Genomic DNA, 17,885 nt, shown 5'->3' on the forward strand with positions numbered 1-17,885 from the left:
ATCCCTCCACCCGCCCGCCTCCCTCCCGACAACCTAGGCCCCACCCTTGGCGCAACGATGGGCGCCGGGGCACGGGCGACGACGGCGGCGCTCGCGACGACACTTGTACTGATCTTTTTGTGTGTTTGTACATAGGAGGTATTTTTCATAGAGTAATTTTGAATGGTTCCGAAAAATGTACTTGAACTGATGTCCGTATGGGTTTGTACTGAGCGTGTTTTTGCAGACTAGATTTTACTCTCTTCCTTTGGTACGGCTTTTCCTCGTAACTTTTCAATGGTTTACGGTTTTCATAGTCCTTGAACTTGCATGGTTTATATCATTGAACTGAATGATATTTTTTTCAAAAAGAAAATGTTTTGTGTGTTTCTTTTTCTAAACTCAATTTTTTTGCAACGATGTTTTGGACTTCTCGCGTTTTGCGACTTGAACTTTTACCATTTGAATTTTCGTGGGTTTTTCTTTTTTTTAGCTTTTTCCCAAACTTATCTGAGACGCCATGTTTGAACATACAACTTTTGTAGTTGTGAACTTGTGGTTTTTTCCATTTGTTAAATTGTTTTTTTCCTCCGAACTTTTACTGCTACAATCATTTTTTGCAAATTTATTGTCCGTTGAGTCAGAACGGATGCAATTTTTAATTTATGGTACATTGTACTAGAGAGTTTGTACTTCTCAAAAAATAATCAATCGATGTTCTTTTAGTTTTTTTTAATTTTCTTTCTCATCCTAATCCTTACTGACGGTGTCATCACCATCGGACCTTTATGGTTTATATAGTTGAATGGACTTACATTTTTACCATTTTCTTCTTTTTAAAACTTATGTTTTCTTCTCCAAACTTCCCACTTGACAAGAATCATAACTTATTTATTTTTTATATTTGTACTTCCAAGTGTATTTAATGACATTTTCACTATTTTACTTTGTTTTACCTCACCAAACATGTGATTTTTGTAATAGTTTGTCGAAATGGGGCAAACAATATACCGTTGAAAAGCTATCAAAAATACAAAACTTAGTCATGTTGAACGTTTTCTCAAATTTGCAACCATTTAAGATTGATTTTGAATACGGTAAGGCCCATCGTGCTATTTTTCCATCTGAAAAACAGAGTAGTCGTACTGATCTATGTATGCATTTGTACTGAGGTATTTTTCAGAGTAATTTTGAATGGTTCCCAGGAAAGAGTACTTGCACTGATGTTCGTATGGGTTTGTACTGAGCATGTTTTCACATACTAGACTTCACTCTGTTTTTTGGGTATCATAGTCCCCGAGCTTGCATGGTTTATATCGTTGAACTAAATGATATTTTTTCAAAAGAAAAAAATTACGTATGTTTGTTTTTTTTAACTCAATTTTCTTGCAACGATGTTTTGGACTTCTCTCGTTTTGGGACTTGAACTTTTACCATTTGAATTTTCATTGGGTTTCATTTTGTTTGAGATTTTTTTCAAACTTATCTGGGACGTCGTGTTGAACTTACAACTTTTTTAATTGTGAACTTGCTATGTTTTTACAATGCCAATATGCAGGAGAGCAGGGCGAGGGCAACGATAGAAGAAAGCTGCGTGTGGTGATCATGGAAGCACTGCAGGGCTGAGCCACAACGGTGGTTGATGGCAAGCCGGCACAGCACGACTGGCGGCGGAGAGGCATGGGGATGGGTGGGCGGCGCACTCACATGTCACTTGAGATGCGCCTATTGGACTGATCTCCTTGTCCCATTTGGACTGATCAGTTACAGAACTAGGGCGTTTTCTTGGACGTCAACAGCACAGAATACCAAAAGCTAACCATCTTTTATTTTTCAAACAGATAATTTGTTTTTAATTCGTACTGATCAATATTTTTGATTCAAACCATTTTTTATTCTTGCACGCACATCAAGCTGTCATGTATACCTTCTTTGAAGAAGTAGCAATCATCTCATCATATACATAATTTTTTCACACAATACATGTACATGAATAACATATACACCACACCGACTGCACATTTTCTTACATGAATGACAGACACCACACCGACTGCACATTTTCTTGCTATTAGAAGCCTCTTCAGATTTAAAGGTTTGTACTGGGCATAACAAATTAACCAACAACCGAATTACGAAGGTCAAAGTTCTTGAATTACAGACCAAAAAACAAGCAAACAAAGAATAAATAGAGGATTGCCAGGGTCTAAGAGAGATCAATTGCAAGACACTTTCACTCGATTTTTCACTCAGTAATAGCATGACTGAATAAGAAGTTCAAAACTGGAGCAGTAGCAGTTTCACTCCATTTTTCCTTTCAGTATCGTTGGACACGAGCTCCTTGAGAAAGCTTGCGTGGTCAGTAGCATGTTGGTCATGCAATTGTGTCAACGTGGAGAAGGAGCCTGCAGGTCAGCCCGCAACAGGGTAACTTCTCTGCACTACAACAAATCAAAAGCAGTAAATGTACATATTTTGGACATACAAGCATAATGGAAATTTGCAGAAATAACATGGTGTTCCTGATAAGTACTGATGCTTTGGGAATTTTTGAAGAGAGAAAAGAACAGAGAAAAGTACTGATGCTTCAGAATTTATCAAAATACTTGGCCACCAAAAACCCCATAATTTTTTTCCTGAAAACACAACACAATTTTGGAATGCATCAGTACACGCTGACATTTCGAGTTTTCAGAAGAAATCAAACTTGCTAATTAGTACTCGATGTACTTACTGAGACCACACATATCCTAAAATTTTAATCATGCACTTATGAGTATAGATCAAATTTGCCACTTGGGAAATTATGCTCTCCAAAACATAGTAAATTCTCATTTCAACGGTTTTCAGTTACATGTGCAACATGAAAGGAAAACATAACTGACTGTGAATAGCACTCAAGCAAAAAAAATTGTAGGGTGTTCAGCGGTATATTATTCAACATAAAAAATTGAACGTTCAACATTCACTATCACTGCACTAGAACTAAACTTCAGATAGAAAACAGAGGTAACAATTCCAGCAATTGGTAGCTGCGTAGTAGAGGGCATGCAGCAGCATCAACAAGAAAGGCTGCGGCTGTGCCGGACAGACGTAGGTGCAGTAGCAGCTTGCAGCAAGGAGCGGCCTGCACTCAGCTCCTTGAGCGACCGGCCACAAAACAAGAAGTTGTACTATTGAGCAAGAGAACTTTCTACAAAAATCCCAAAGCATTATAAAAATATCCTAGAGAACTTTTCTACAAAATTGATTAACTAAGTAACAGCATGGTGCACATTCTCAAGCAGAACCACAAGCACTTGTTTGTGCTATATGAAGAAGATGAAAACACAAAGGAAATCGGACTCACCACTGGGAAGTAGATGAACTGAAAAGCATACAAAATATGAACTTGTGCATCTTATTTTTATTGCAGCCTACAAAATAGGAACAAATATGAGAGATGAGGTTTCGCCCAGCAGAACTTACCGAGGTCTAGCGTTCGAACTTTTAAATGTTTGTGCTACCAGAAGTACTAGAAGGACAGAGCGGGTTACAACGGGCGCCGGGCATGATGGCGGACAGCGGCAGCCAGTCGCACGTGGGATGGCGCATGCCTCAACAAGACTGGCAACTTCCTCGGCTCCATTGGCGGCCGCTCATACACCACCAGGGTAACAAGCACAGGCACGCGCGCGTGCCACACACACACACACAACTAAAGATGCTCCAAACAGATTTCTGAACTTGCATACAACCCTCTTTGAACTTGCCATACGAAAAATTTTGCACTTGCACAATTCGGCAGTGGCAGCAAGCAGCAACCAGAAGCATACAATTGTTTTACAACAATCAAAAGTGCACAAAGATCACATCAGCAAGCACAGAGGTGGGCCGATGAAGGCACCCATCCATGGTTGCCTTCATCAAGTGAACATACATATTGCATAGGATTGCATCTACCATAGTTATACATTTACAGAGAATTAGATTCAAGAAGTTCTATGTTCCTCAGTGATGTTCCCACCAAAAACACATTTTTTTAACAAAGCCAAACTTTTTCAATGAACTTCTTTTAGGTTTACTAGCAAAAAGGCCCGTGCGTTGCAACGGGAGAAAAAAAATACCGCACACTCTTAATTTACAAAAAATGGCCTATAATCTGAGAATTTGTAGCTATGGCCCAAACAAAGATGGTCTTAACCTATAAAAATGCAGTTTAAGCTTCTACAGGTGTTCTATTTCAACACGGCTCGCATGTAGATTTAATCCATGCAAAGAAACACGCAAGTGATCTTGCATTTATTCATGTCATGTTCGGAATGGGGTGTTGTTACGGGCGAGTAAATAAAAATGACAAAAACAAACGATGACACATTAGCACACTACGGAGACATGTGTGCATCAATGGTAGTTTTCAGTTTAAAAATCATGAACTTAGGGTAACTCTTGAACACTTTTTTTCACATGCATATTTCTTAAATACATGAAGAGTTGTTAAAAAGGTCGTCAAAAAGGTACATTATTTTTAATCATAAAAAGAGATTTATATTTTTGGAAATGAACATTTTTGTATGGTCTCTTGCGGACGCAGTTATTTGCGCCCCTATTGCATCACTATTTCTTGCCATACATGGCATAGGTATTGGTCCCTGTTTCATCACTATTTATATCTTATCAAATCTGTCTCCCTTTTTCATGCACGCCTCATTTTTTTGCATGCATGTCCTCCTTTTCTTCTTCTTATATATACGAGAATAGCGTAACACGGATCTCCTCTGCATTTTCTCTTTTATTTCTTTTATAGCGGACATCCCATCTTTATTGGGTCCTTCTTTTATTTCTTGTCATGCATGTCCTTATTTATTGGGTGTCTCTAGAAAATTTATCTTCAATTGCATCTCCAATCCCGATTTTGGTGAGTGACGGAGTCCTGGACTACGGGGTCCTCGGGCGTCCCGCCTGCTATCCATGGGCCGGACTGATGGGCTGTGAAGACATGAAGACCGAAGGCCATACTCGTGTCCAGATTGGATTTTCCTTGGCGTGGAAGGCAAGCTACGCGACCAACTATGAAGATTCCTTCTTATGTAACCGACCCATGTAACCCTAGATCTCTCCGGTGTCTATATAAACCGGAGAGCGTAGTCTGGATAGGACACATTCGTTACCATATATTCATAGGCTAGGCTTTTAGGGTTTAGCCATTACGATCTCGTGGTAGATCAACTCTTGTAACACTCATATTCATCAAGATCAATCAAGCAGGAAGTAGGGTATTACCTCCATAGAGAGGGCCCGAACCTGGGTAAACATCGCGTCCCCCGTCTCCTGTTACCATCGATCCTAGACGCACAGTTTGGGACCCCCTACCCGAGATCCGTCGGTTTTGACACCGACATTGGTGCTTTCATTGAGAGTTCCACCGTGCCGTCGTCAAAAGGTTCGATGGCCCCTTCAATCGTCGATGATGGCGCTGTCCAGGGAGAAACGTTTCTCCCCGGACAGATCTTCGTGTTCGGCGGCTTCGTACTGCGGGCCAACTCGCTTGGCCATCTAGAGCAGATCGACAGCTACGCCCCTGGCCATCAGGTCAGATTCGGAAGCTTGAACTACGTTGCGGACATCCGTGGAGACTTGATCTTCGACGGATTCGAGACCGCGGCAATCGCTCCCCGCCGCCCAGATGGACATGGCTTAAACCTGTCATCGGGCCGCATCCAGGAGAGCTCCTGCAACAACTCTGGCCTTAGATCCGGAGCAGATCAAGTCCCCCGAAGATGGGAAGCTCAACTCCATCGCGGGGGCTACCGATTCTGCGGCGTTGGAGCCGCTCGCAGATTCCGCTGCGTACGGCATCTGCATCAACGGAACCCCGGACTCTTCTCCGGTGTCGGGTTCCGAACCTTGTGAGCCCGCGGATACCGAACTCGATCGGTTATCGATCTTCAAGTTCAGCGCCGCAGATGTCTTCCAACACTCGCCCATGGGCGACCTACTAAACTCATTAAAAAACCTATCCCTGGCAGATGGCTCGTCACCGAACTATGTTCGGTTTGAACTTACGGCGGATGATGGAGAAATTTGCTTCCCACCAGCCACCCACTTTATAGCCACCGTCGAGGACCCAACCAACACGCCTGACCCCCGCTTCGAAGACATCGCCGACATGGACGACGAAGGGCAGGGCCAGAGCCTCCTACCCACTAGACACGGGATGACCACTTCCTGGTATGACGTGTGTATGATAGACACACCCGACGACGCTCTCGACGATGACAAGGAGGATCCAGTCACGAATAAACCTCTTGGTACACAGTCCGAACACCAGCGCCCACGGCGCCGCTCCAAGCCACATCTCCCAAGAGAAAACACTGCTAGCACCAGAAAAGATAACACTCCGGACAATGAAGACCCTGTTGAGGTAGAATCCGAACAGGAGGAACAGGAAAGTGGGCAAGACAGCCCTGATGAACAGGCCACATATGGAGACTCGGAGGACAGCAATTATCTCCCACCCTCCGAGGAAGAGGAGATCCTCAACAACGAGGATTTTATCGTGCCTAAGGAACCTCTCGAGCAGGAGCGTTTCAAACGCCAGCTTATAGCCACTGCAAGGAGCCTAAGGAAGAAGCAGCTGCAACTTCAAGCAAGCCAAGATTTGCTCAATGATAGATGGACCGAGGTCTTGGCCGCCGAGGAATATGGCCTTAGTAGCCAAGAAAAAAGCCACCCAAAGGGTAGGTGGCTCCCTCAATACGATGGCAGGGCGCTGGAGCCCACACCACCATCGAACAATGCGGCGGGCCGGCCACAGTTCGGTCCAGACAAAGCAACAGCCCAAACAGAGCAACATACCAACCCATCCGGTCGTCAAATCAAGAGTAAAACAGCTCGAGGGAACACCCGCGACATCAACCGAGACCCAGAAGATAGAACAGGGCGCACAAAATCGATGTATAGATCACGGAGATACACCCCGACCGACTATGATGGTCACCCATTCAAACGCTAAGGAGCCAACCACGCCCGGTCCGAACTCCGTAAGCGGAGTCCGCCGGAGGTGCTTCACAGTGTGGCCCAACATAGAGGAGCCGCACACCCTCTCTACTTCACCGACGAGGTAATGGAGCATGAATTCCCATACGGGTTCAAACCCATTAACATCGAATCATACGACGGAACAACAGATCCTGCGGTATGGATCGAGGATTGCCTCCTCCTTATTCACATGGCTCACGGAGACGACCTTCATGCCACCAAATACATACCTCTCAAGCTTAAGGGGCCAGCTCGATACTGGCTAAACAGTTTACCAGAAAATTCTATTGGTAGCTGGGAAGACTTGGAAGACGCCTTTCGAGACAACTTCCAAGGAAACTATGTCTGGCCTCTAGATGCCAACGACTTAAGTCACATTGTCCAGCAGCCCGGCGAGTCAGTCAGGGAGTTCTGGACTAGGTTCTTAGTCAAAAAGAACCAAATTGTCGACTGTCCGGACGCAAAAGCCCTCGCAGCCTTCAAACACGGCGTCCGGGATGAATGGCTAGCACGTCACCTCGGCCAGGAAGGACCCAAGTCCATGACAACCCTTACCGCTCTAATGACTCGCTTTTGCGCAGGAGAAGACAACTGGCTCGCTCGTAAAAGCAACAACGCCAGCGACCCGGGCACTTCCGAAATTCGAGACGGCAACGGCAAGCCACGACAAACCGAACACAACAGCCGCAGCACAGCGGTGAACGCCGGATTTCACAATCCGAAGCCCGGTCAACGGAAGAAGCCACTAAAGGCAAACCAGGATGGACCATCCACCCTTGACAGGATATTGGACCGACCTTGTCAGATTCACGGTCACCCTGATAGGCCAGCTAGTCATACCAACAGAAACTGTTGGGTCCTTAAGCAGGCAGGCAAACTCAACGCCGATCACAAGGGAAGGAGGCCACCAGGCGATAAAGACGATGGATCGGCTCGCCAGCCGAACACCAGGGGCCAGAAACACTTTCCCTCTGAAGTTCGACCACTCCCAGAACGGAAATAGCAGTCCGGCTTCCGCCACGCGTACATAACTACGCACTCAAGATACCATGGGCATCGGCGGAAGCACAATATGGACAACCTTGCAAAGATCCCCATAACGTTTTAGCCGTCTTCCTTATTTTTCTGTATAATTTCTTAAAAACAGGTGATCATCAGGACAGCATCTACTTCGGACTCGCTCGAAGTTCGGATCCGCACACTCACCTAAGGGGCCACTCCCGTTAAGGATGCCCATCCCCGAGGACGGGCGACGCAGACGTGCGACAGGAGGTCCAAAAATAAGCTTTTGTAGACCGCACTCTTCTTTCCGAGCCTGTACCATGCCCTCCTCCTCTGTTCCCAACCCCGAGCATGTCAAATAGCTGGGTTGTGGTTTTTACTCTTTATATATTTATCATTGGCATATTGCTCCCAGTAAACTTTACCCGAACTTATATTTCATGCTCTTTCTACAACGAGTCCGGCCGTAATGGCTGCCTTACAAGACGCGCCTCGGCATAACTTGCCAAGGGCCTGGTATGGGAACAAACGAGTCGCCAGTAAAAGTCCAAACAGCTCTATAGCGTACTTTGGCGTCGCAAGTTTGGCCTTATATGCATCAGCTCTGAATCATTGTCTTTGGTCAATAGTTGGGTTGCCCGGCTCCTGTGCTTGCTACCCTACGTTCTGCTCTATCGGCTAGGGTAGTAAAGGGAGAACTACTGCGATTGTGCCCTGGCCTAGACCGGATGAGCACCTCAGTAGAGAAAGCCGAAAACTGACTGTCATGATGCGGCGAGAGCTGGTCAACCACTTGACGACTTATTCAAATCTTTAGTGATTCTCCGTGTCGCACGTGGGATCTTTTTTTAGATCAACATATGTAAGGCACTATGCGCCGTATACATACCAGGAGCTATCTCATAGCCCCACCATAAAACTCCTATGGTTAAGTGAAAGTGTTAATACCCTATAGTCCAATTGCCTGGTTCGCCGCATTATCACCTCCTTTATGGACCAAGACGTTGGATAAAGAGTGATTTAATGCTTCTCCGAACACCCCCGTACTTCCTACGAGGGGGCTAAAGCCGACGAATGAAAAACTTTCAGATTATCCTAAAACGGCCACAAAGGAGGAATTCAAGCTTTTGAGCAAAATATAAATAGATTAACTATAAAGTTGTCTGTTACATCATTATATAAATCACTCAAACATTATATCTTTCGAGCATTGACCCTCTATTAAGCGGGCGGCATCTAAGACGTCTTCAAAATAGTGCTCCGGCTCATTACGGTCCTGGCCCTTGGGTGGACTCCTCGCCGCAACATCAATGGCCTTCATCTTTCCCCAAAATGTTTTGACTCGGGCAAAGGCCATCCGTGCACCCTCAATGCACGCCGACCGCTTCACAGCATCGATATGTGGCACCGCGTCAACAAGCCGCCGCACCAGGCCAAAATAAGTACTCGGAATAGGCTCACCTGGCCACAACCGGACTATGACGTTCTTCATGGCGTCGCCAGATATCCTATGAAGCTCGGCCCACTGGGACATCTGTTCATTGAGCAACTGAGGGCGCCTCGACGCGGCGAACTGTGACCAGAAAAGCTTCTCCGTTGCATACCCCTCTTGTGCGTGGTAAAATTGCGCCGCATCGGAAGAACTCTTTGGCAAGTCTAAAAATTCAGCCAGAGAACTCCAGACCTGGTTCAGCTGAGCATAGTCCAGATCGCCAAACTTGGTCTGAAGTAAAAAGGGCTAACCGGCCGCTATCTCCTTAGCCTGCCAAATCTCTTCACGAGCTGCCCTAGATTTAGACCGAACTTCACTCGCCTCTCGTACGGCCTTATCAAGCTCAGCCATTTTGGCTTTATTCTCCTTCTCCAGGAATTCACAGCGGCTGGCAGTATTCTTCAATTCAAGTGCCAGTGCGGATATCTTTTTCTCACTTTGGCGTCGAGCTGTTTGTTAGGCTCTTAGATCCGCCGATGCCTTCTCGGCAGCCGCATCACTACGCCGGGCCTGCTCCTTGGCCCGGGCTAGCTCCGCCCGAAGAGCTTCAACGGCGGCAGCACCATCTGCAATCATGCACATTTCATATAAACCCTTTTCGGCGTCAGGCCTAAATTACAAGCACATTGGTGCAAGGAATGCTCGACATATATACCTTGCGAGTCGTCAAGACGCCTGTTGATCAATGCAATGTCATCTTCCGCAATATCCAGCTTTCGCTGCAGTTCGGCCTCTTCCGTATTTCGGGTAGCCATAGGAGGAGAGGCAGCATGTACTCCAAGTTAAATCAAGGTTAGCAACTGAGCATATCTTTCTGATCCTCCGATCGCTTCCGTCGGAAGGCAATCCAAGTCTCAGGGGCTACGGCATATACAACAGGTGCATTCTGTCAATATTATTCAATTGGCAAAACTACATCACAAACATCAAAACCCCTTAGGAGGCTCGTGAAGGCCTCGTTCAACCCGCTCTTCGCGGATAGAACCTTTTCGACCACCGTGACCATCAAGGCACGGTGTTCCTCCGAAACGGAGCTCGTCGCAACATGCTCGTCGGCATATCCTGCACTTCTGGGTCTTCGGAAGCCACCGCCGGAGTACGGTATTCCTTTGAAGGAATCCGCCCACTCGCCCCCAGGATCATCTCCGGCTCTAAACCGGATAGGGCAGGGCCGTCATGCTTGATTCCCGAACCCTGAGGGACAAAGGCACCACCTTCGGGTAATGCCCTCTTCGTTTCCTGCACTGCTTGTTGACCGGGAGGAGCGCCCCGGGACGATATCTCAGAATCATCCGCCCTATTGGGCGAGGGGGCCGGGGAGGGCATATCACTCTCCATCATCTCTGGAAGAAGGTCTCCCGAAGAGGAGGACGATTGGGAAACACCAGGCGTTAACCTGCGAGGACATACGTATGTCGGAGGATTACTTCAGTAATAAGAAAGGAAGGCGGTATGATTAAAGTACCCTGTTGCACTTACGGTTTGGCCAGAGGTTTATCCTCATCACAAAGCTCCACGTCAACATCGCTTGCCCGGCCCAAACCGCCCGTCGATGGTGTTTTCCCTTTCTTGGAAGGTTTCCCCTCCTGGCCTTCAAAAGCGACCCTCTTCCTACCACGGCGGGCTTCCTCTGCACCTTTGTCCTCCTCCGCAGACACCTGGTACGGTGTCGGAGTCACCATCCTCGTTAGTAGGGCGTTCGCAAAGTCTTCGGAAAGGGGCGCCGGACACTAGATCAACACCGCTTTCTTTATCCAGTCCTGTGAAGAGACGGGTTGTTCAATATCTTACCAAGAGATACTCGAATGAAGGGTGTGTGGAGATCGAATACTCACCGTGGTGTCCGGATGATTGCAGTCAAGGCCAACATCTTCGGTGGTGTCCGGCCATTGCTCTCGTTCCCCAAAATATAATTTCCACATTCCCTCGTGCGTAGTGCCGAGGAAGTGCTGAAGAGTCCGCCGTCCTTCGGGATTAAACTCCCACATACAGAGAGGCCGCCGCTGACATGGCAGGGTCTGGCGGACTAGCATTACTTGAACGACGTTCACAAGACCGATGCCCTTCTCGGTAAGGCTTTGGACGCGATCTTGCAGAGTCTGCACTTCATTGACGGATCCCCAGTCCAGTCCCTTATTGATCCATGAAGCAAGCTGAATTGGAGGGCCGGGTCGGAATGCAGGCGTAGCTGCCCACTTGGAGCCCCGTGGCTCATTGATATAAAACCACCCCTGCTGCCATAGGTCGGAAGACTTGGCGAAAAATCCTTCAAACCAAACCGCGCCGGCAAGCTTGCCTATTGTAACGCTGCCGCACTCTGCCTGCTCCTCCTCTGTCACCTGCGGCCTCACGTCAAAGGTCTTGACCACAAACCAAAGTGCGGAGGAGTCTGGAGGAAGGCCTCGCATGTGACGATAAATGTCGAGATGAGGAGAATAGAGTCCGGGGCCAGATCGTGAAAGTCTAGCCCATAGTAAAACATGAGCCCCCGGACGAAGGGGTTAAGCGCGAACTCTAACCCATGGAGGAAGTGGGACACAAACACTACCCTCTCGCAGGATTTGGGGGTAGGAATGACCTGCCCCTGTGCAGGAAGCCGATGGAGGATTTCCGGGGTCAGATACCTCGTTGCGCGGAGCTTCGTAATATCCTCCTCTGTGACAGAGGAAGCCACCCACCGGCCTGGACGGCTGGTTTCGGACATGATTGGGGCTGGTGGCGATGGGAACCCGAGGGTTGGAACTCGGGGTGGCTAGGGTTGGGGAAGAAGCGAGCGCAAAGGAAGAAGACGAGTCTGAGACCCTATTTAAAGACCCCAAGCACTAAGCGTATCCACCTGGGTCTCGAAGCTTACCAATCTCCAGAGAGTTGTACCTAGGGGACGGTTGGGTTGCCCACGCCTGCATTAAAGAAAATCCCGTGAATAAGGGAACACGATCTCTGCCTTGGCAAGACAAGCCAATAAAACCGCGTCCCGAGACGTGGGGCGACGCGGCAGCCAACGGTTGGAAATAGTGACCGGGCAGGCGTGATATCATAAACGGTTGCCAATAAATTAGGCTCGTATATTTTCTGCAACTATACATACAGGTCCAGATATATCTACTACATCCGAAGACTATCTTGGAGTTCGGAGAAAGGGGAACCCGGATTGCAATGCTGAAGACAATCTGCGCGCCGGAGTCCTCGTCATTGAAGCCAGGTTCAGGGGCTACCGAGGGAGTCCTGGACTACGGGGTCCTCGGGCGTCCGGCCTGCTATCCATGGGCCAGACTGATGGGCTGTGAAGACATGAAGACCGAAGACTATACTCGTGTCCGGATTGGATTTTCCATGGCGTGGAAGGCAAGCTAGGCGACCAACTATGAAGATTCTTTCTGATGTAACCGACCCCATATAACCCTAAATCTCTCCGGTGTCTATATAAACCGGAGAGCGTAGTCCGGATAGGACACATTCATTACCATATATTCATAGGCTAGGCTTTTAGGGTTTAGCCATTACGATCTCGTGGTAGATCAACTCTTGTAACACTCATATTCATCAAGATCAATCAAGCAGGAAGTAGGGTATTACCTCCATAGAGAGGTCCAGAACCTGGGTAAACATCGTGTCCCCCGTCTCCTGTTACCATCGATCCTAGACGCACAGTTCGGGACCCCCCTACAAAGATCCGCCGGTTTTGACACCGGCAGTGAGGTCTTCATCCTTAATCTGAATTAGTACCGGTATAAAAAAAGATGGATAATGCATTGTAGATTAACATTGCAGGCTAGATAGTATTTTTTAAATTGTTAACAGGTAAAATAACATCATATTTAGATTCTACATATTTTTCTAATCGAATTCATATATAATATGTTAAAGAGGTAAATACACCACTGGTGCTTGAACTTGCCATGAATGTGCACTTTAGTGCCTGAACTTGCAAAATACATTGAACTGGTTCCGTAACTTGGCATAGACGTGCATATACGGTTCAAATCTCGTTTGTATACGTCCGTGATGCTGATGAGTCGTGCCGTCATGGCATGGGACTCACTGTCAGGTACAGGGTGTGCGGCGTGGTTTTCTCGGAGAACCCTCTAGAATATTATTTTCTTGCAATGATAAATTATAAAAAATATATGAATAATTAAAACGGGTACGTGGTTCAAAACAGCTACCTGACATGCGCATGTGATTGTGGCTAGCCAGTAGGCCGGCTCAAATTTAGCGTCATAAAAGGATTCATACACTATATATATAAAGCTAAACAACATAAATTTAAAAATTTATTCCAGCACTATAGCCTTGTTGATTTGAACCTGCAACCAGGGGCTATATAGCTGACGCAAATACCACTCCAACTGACGACATCGAATAGTAAAAATGATAAATTTAGGTTTATAACATAACAAGCCCCTCTCGCTAAACTAGACCATAGTGTGGCTCAGTTTTCGACGTGTTTTCTTTTATTTCAAAATTTTGTAAAAAAAAGACATAAATTATAATCGTGTGTTACAAACAATAGACTAAAACAAATTACATTTAAAATTTCATATAATTTCATAAAATACCAATGCAATAATTTAAAAAAACACATAATAAAATTATGAATTAAGATTATGTCTTATAATTTGAAAAAATGTTTGCATTTTAATAAAAATATTAAAGTAGTTTTACAAACGTTCATATATGTAAATAAATTCTCATGTAATTTTGAAATTCCCACATTTTGAATTAAATATTCATGTAGTATATAAATGTGTTCATGCTTTAAGTAAAAAATGTGTGTTTTCTAAAAAAATACAAGCCTAGTGCGCCCTTTGATTGAGGATCCTCATATGAATAATACTTGAATCATATAAACATGTTTATCATTCATAAATATTTTCAATTGAATGGGTATGTTTTAAAATAACATGTGATTTTTTTAAATGACATGAAGATTTTTGCATTCTTTTGAAATTATGTTTGTTAGACAGTCATAAAGATTACTTGTACTTTTGATACATGAGAACTCATTGGTTGGAGTGGCATCTGTGCCTGGTCTATATGCTTTGGTCAGATGTTCGAGTCACATAGTTGGTACTATTTTTGCTGCTTCATTAAATTCCTTTTATTTATACTTCGCAAAAAATCCTTTTATTTATGTTGTTCCGCCTAGTTTATAAAGGTTATGAATCATCATGAAGCAGCAAATGTGAAGTGGTCTATTGGCTAGCCCGGCATGCACTTGACTGGTAGGTCGCCCTTTCTAACCACCACAACGCTAGTCTTTTAGTATTTTATAATTATAGTACAAAAAATAATTATAGCGCAAGGTTATGAATCATCACGAAGCAGCAAAATTGTCAGTTTCTCTGTAAGGGCCTTATTGTATGAAAAGAAAATCCGGAGGAGTTTCCGCAAAAAAAAACAGGTCACACACCCTTGTCTCCGTAGTCCAGTCACTGACAATCGGTCCCATGCCATGTTGGCGCGCCTCATTAGGGTCGCGGACGTATACAAACGTCATTTGAACCGTATATGCACGTTCATGCCAAGTTATGGAACCAGTTCAATGTATTTTACAAGTTCAGGCACTAAACCGCACATCCGTGGCAAGTTCAAGCACCACTGGTGTATTTACCTCTATGTTAAATTTGGAGTTACGGTTTAGAAGATATGAGTATTTTAAAAAACATTTGATGTGTACTGCGGGTTTGATGTCAGAAACATTAGGGGGTTTTCTATAAAATAGCAGAACGGACTAAGAATACCTATTTCTTTTATTAATAGGTATAGATGTGTTCGAACTTGCAAACTTTCCAAACAAGTACTTAGCTCACTTTTCTTTCTTCATTTCAAGAAGGGATCAGAATTGCACAGCATAGAAGCATTAACAGAAGGATCAACTGGGGCAAACAAAAGAACACAAAACTAAAGAGATAAATGTGTATATAGAAAAATTGCATATCCTCAATGGGCCATGATGTAGGCATCGCCGCCGGCTGGATTTGTCGAGAGAGAACTGAGGGCAGCACATCCCCGTGCCTTTTTTCTGTGGTATTCGCCATGAGAGGGCAAGGGAGGAGTTGCAGCACAGGGAGCAAGGGAGAGGATAAGTAGCAGCAGACGGGGCATCGACCAGCGGTGGCGTGGAGTAGAAGCGCTACAGCTGTGGCAACCGCACCAGTGAGATAGGCATCAGGCGTCGCCTGGATGTTGCCCATCCTGGATCCATGCCTTGTTTGAGTCTAAACTGTCATAAATCTTTTCGTGAAACTACTCGCCAAATTCCCATGTAGTGATTTTGCTATATTATATAATGCTAAACTTATTTATTTAACACAAATTGAACTTATTTTAATACACATTGAACTATAGAATAAACAACTAGATTGGGGACACAAGCATGGGCTTATATTAGTAACGATGAGCTACGAAATAAACCACCAGATGTGAAATTGCTTCCAGGTCAGGTTTGCTTTTTTTATTTCATGCATGTTTGCACTAATGAACTACTATTGGCTTTCAAGTTGGACTTCAGTACTTGTGTAAATTTTTGCATAGTTAATGCCGAAATCTTCACCACAAAAGAAACACATATCTTACCACTTGCATAATTTAGCAAAAATGAAAATTTTGCATCTACTGTTTGTTTTTGCAAAATGTACTTGTATTTCTTATGTACTTGAACTGTTCAAGGTATTGAAAATTGCCACTATCACAGGCATCTCCATTTCACACAAAGAACAGCATAAAATTTCACTCATTTTGGCAATATGGCAGAAATTTTCACATAGGAGCACATCACCTGAGCGAGAGAGAGAGAAAGTAGAGAAGAGCAGTAGCCTACACATGTTTTGTGGAGGACTCCTGCCCATGAGTCGCGCTGGCAACCAGAGACGATGGCCTGCCGGAGGTCAGGGGACATGAGGCCCAGTTGTTCGAACGACGACGCCCGCAGTTCGAGTTAGCGCCGGAGGAGCATCTCAAAGACGCGTCGCGCCTCCACCACGATGGTGCACCTGGAGGTGCGCCGTCCAGGGCGTTGTGGCACGGCGAGAAAATGGGGACAGGCGGCGGTCGTAGTGGTTGTAGATGGAGCCCTTGGCAGCACGCTATGGGAGAGGGGGCCGGCGGCGGCGCGCTGGGGAAGAGGGGGTCGGCGGCAGCGCATTAGGAGAGGGGGCGGTGGTGGCGCACTGGGGTAGACGGGCTGTCGGCCGGCGGCGCATAGGGGATGGGGCCGGCCGGCGGCGCGCTGGGGGAGGGACCGGCCGGCGGCGCTCTGGGAGGGGATAATGGTCGCGTGGGTTGGGGATGATGTTTTTTGTTTAGGATGGGTTCGGGAGGCTGCGTGGGGCTATTTTTCTCTTTGTTTCGGGCCGGAATGATTAGCTGGGCTTTTGGGTTAGGTTGCTCCGATCGCTCTATATTGGGCGCGGAGTAACAGAATATTATTTTGTTACTAGTAACAGAATAGTCCATCCCTATATATATATACATTGTTGTTCTGTATGCAATCCCATCGCACAACACACACATCTTATTAGCAGCAATCGTCTGTGTTATTATCGATCCTCGCACACATTTTTGATTAGAGACCTCTTTGCTGCGTATCACACATATCTTGTTATATTGAACCGTTTCTGTTATCTTGTCTCAATGCAACAGTTCATGTGAGTGAACCACATGCCGTATATCGCACACACCTTGATCTGGCTGGCCGTTTCTTTTGTGTTTCCTAATCACAAATAGTTCATCCGAGTGAACCGTATGCTGTATATCGCACACATCTTCATCTGGCTGCCCGTTTCTTTTGTTCCTCCTCATCGCAAACAGTTAATTGAACTGAACTGTATGCCCTACATCGCACGCGCAACTAAAATCTGAACCGTGTTTGATGCATCCGTCATCGCAAATGTTTTGCACCTTTTTTGACGATTTTTTACACCACTGTTTGCGATTATTGCATTGTACACAGTTTCGTCGAAGGGTCTCTGATCGTAGTGTCGCGGTAGTAACATCCTGCAGTAGTGGGTTATCAGTGCTAAATTTAACTATTGCAAGTCATGGATCTACAACAACAAACAGAAGAATCATTTAGACATTTATTCATAATTAATGTTACGCTAGTGTTTAAACGAATTTTAATATAAAGTGCACTCCCACTCAAATCAATATCTCTCATAATTGAAGGTGAGTGATTCAAGATCCTCATCTCATTCACACCCATGGATGGTAGCATCTCATATGATGTGAATTTCAACCAGTAGGCAATGTTTTACCAATCACATCTCCATACGACTCTTGTTCATCTTTCGATGCTACGTGCTCCGAGCTCAGAACTCTTCTGCTAGAACTTCAAGGCAACCGAGTGTTTCTGCTGTGAAGTCCTACCTCACCCGCCTTACACTTCACT

At 45.5% G+C, this 17,885-nt stretch overlaps 1 long non-coding RNA gene across 1 annotated transcript; it reads right to left on the reverse strand.

The window, feature by feature from the left end:
- Positions 1 to 1,910: 1,910 nt before the first annotated feature.
- On the reverse strand, positions 1,911 to 16,853 carry LOC123144613 (uncharacterized). Its single transcript, XR_006471766.1, has 2 exons — positions 16,317 to 16,853; positions 1,911 to 3,395 (listed from the first exon to the last, which is right to left on the reverse strand). It is a non-coding gene; the product is annotated as an uncharacterized lncRNA (long non-coding RNA).
- Positions 16,854 to 17,885: the final 1,032 nt, after the last annotated feature.

This window comes from Triticum aestivum, chromosome 6D, assembly GCF_018294505.1.
Source record: "Triticum aestivum cultivar Chinese Spring chromosome 6D, IWGSC CS RefSeq v2.1, whole genome shotgun sequence".
Lineage (NCBI taxonomy): Eukaryota > Viridiplantae > Streptophyta > Magnoliopsida > Poales > Poaceae > Triticum > Triticum aestivum.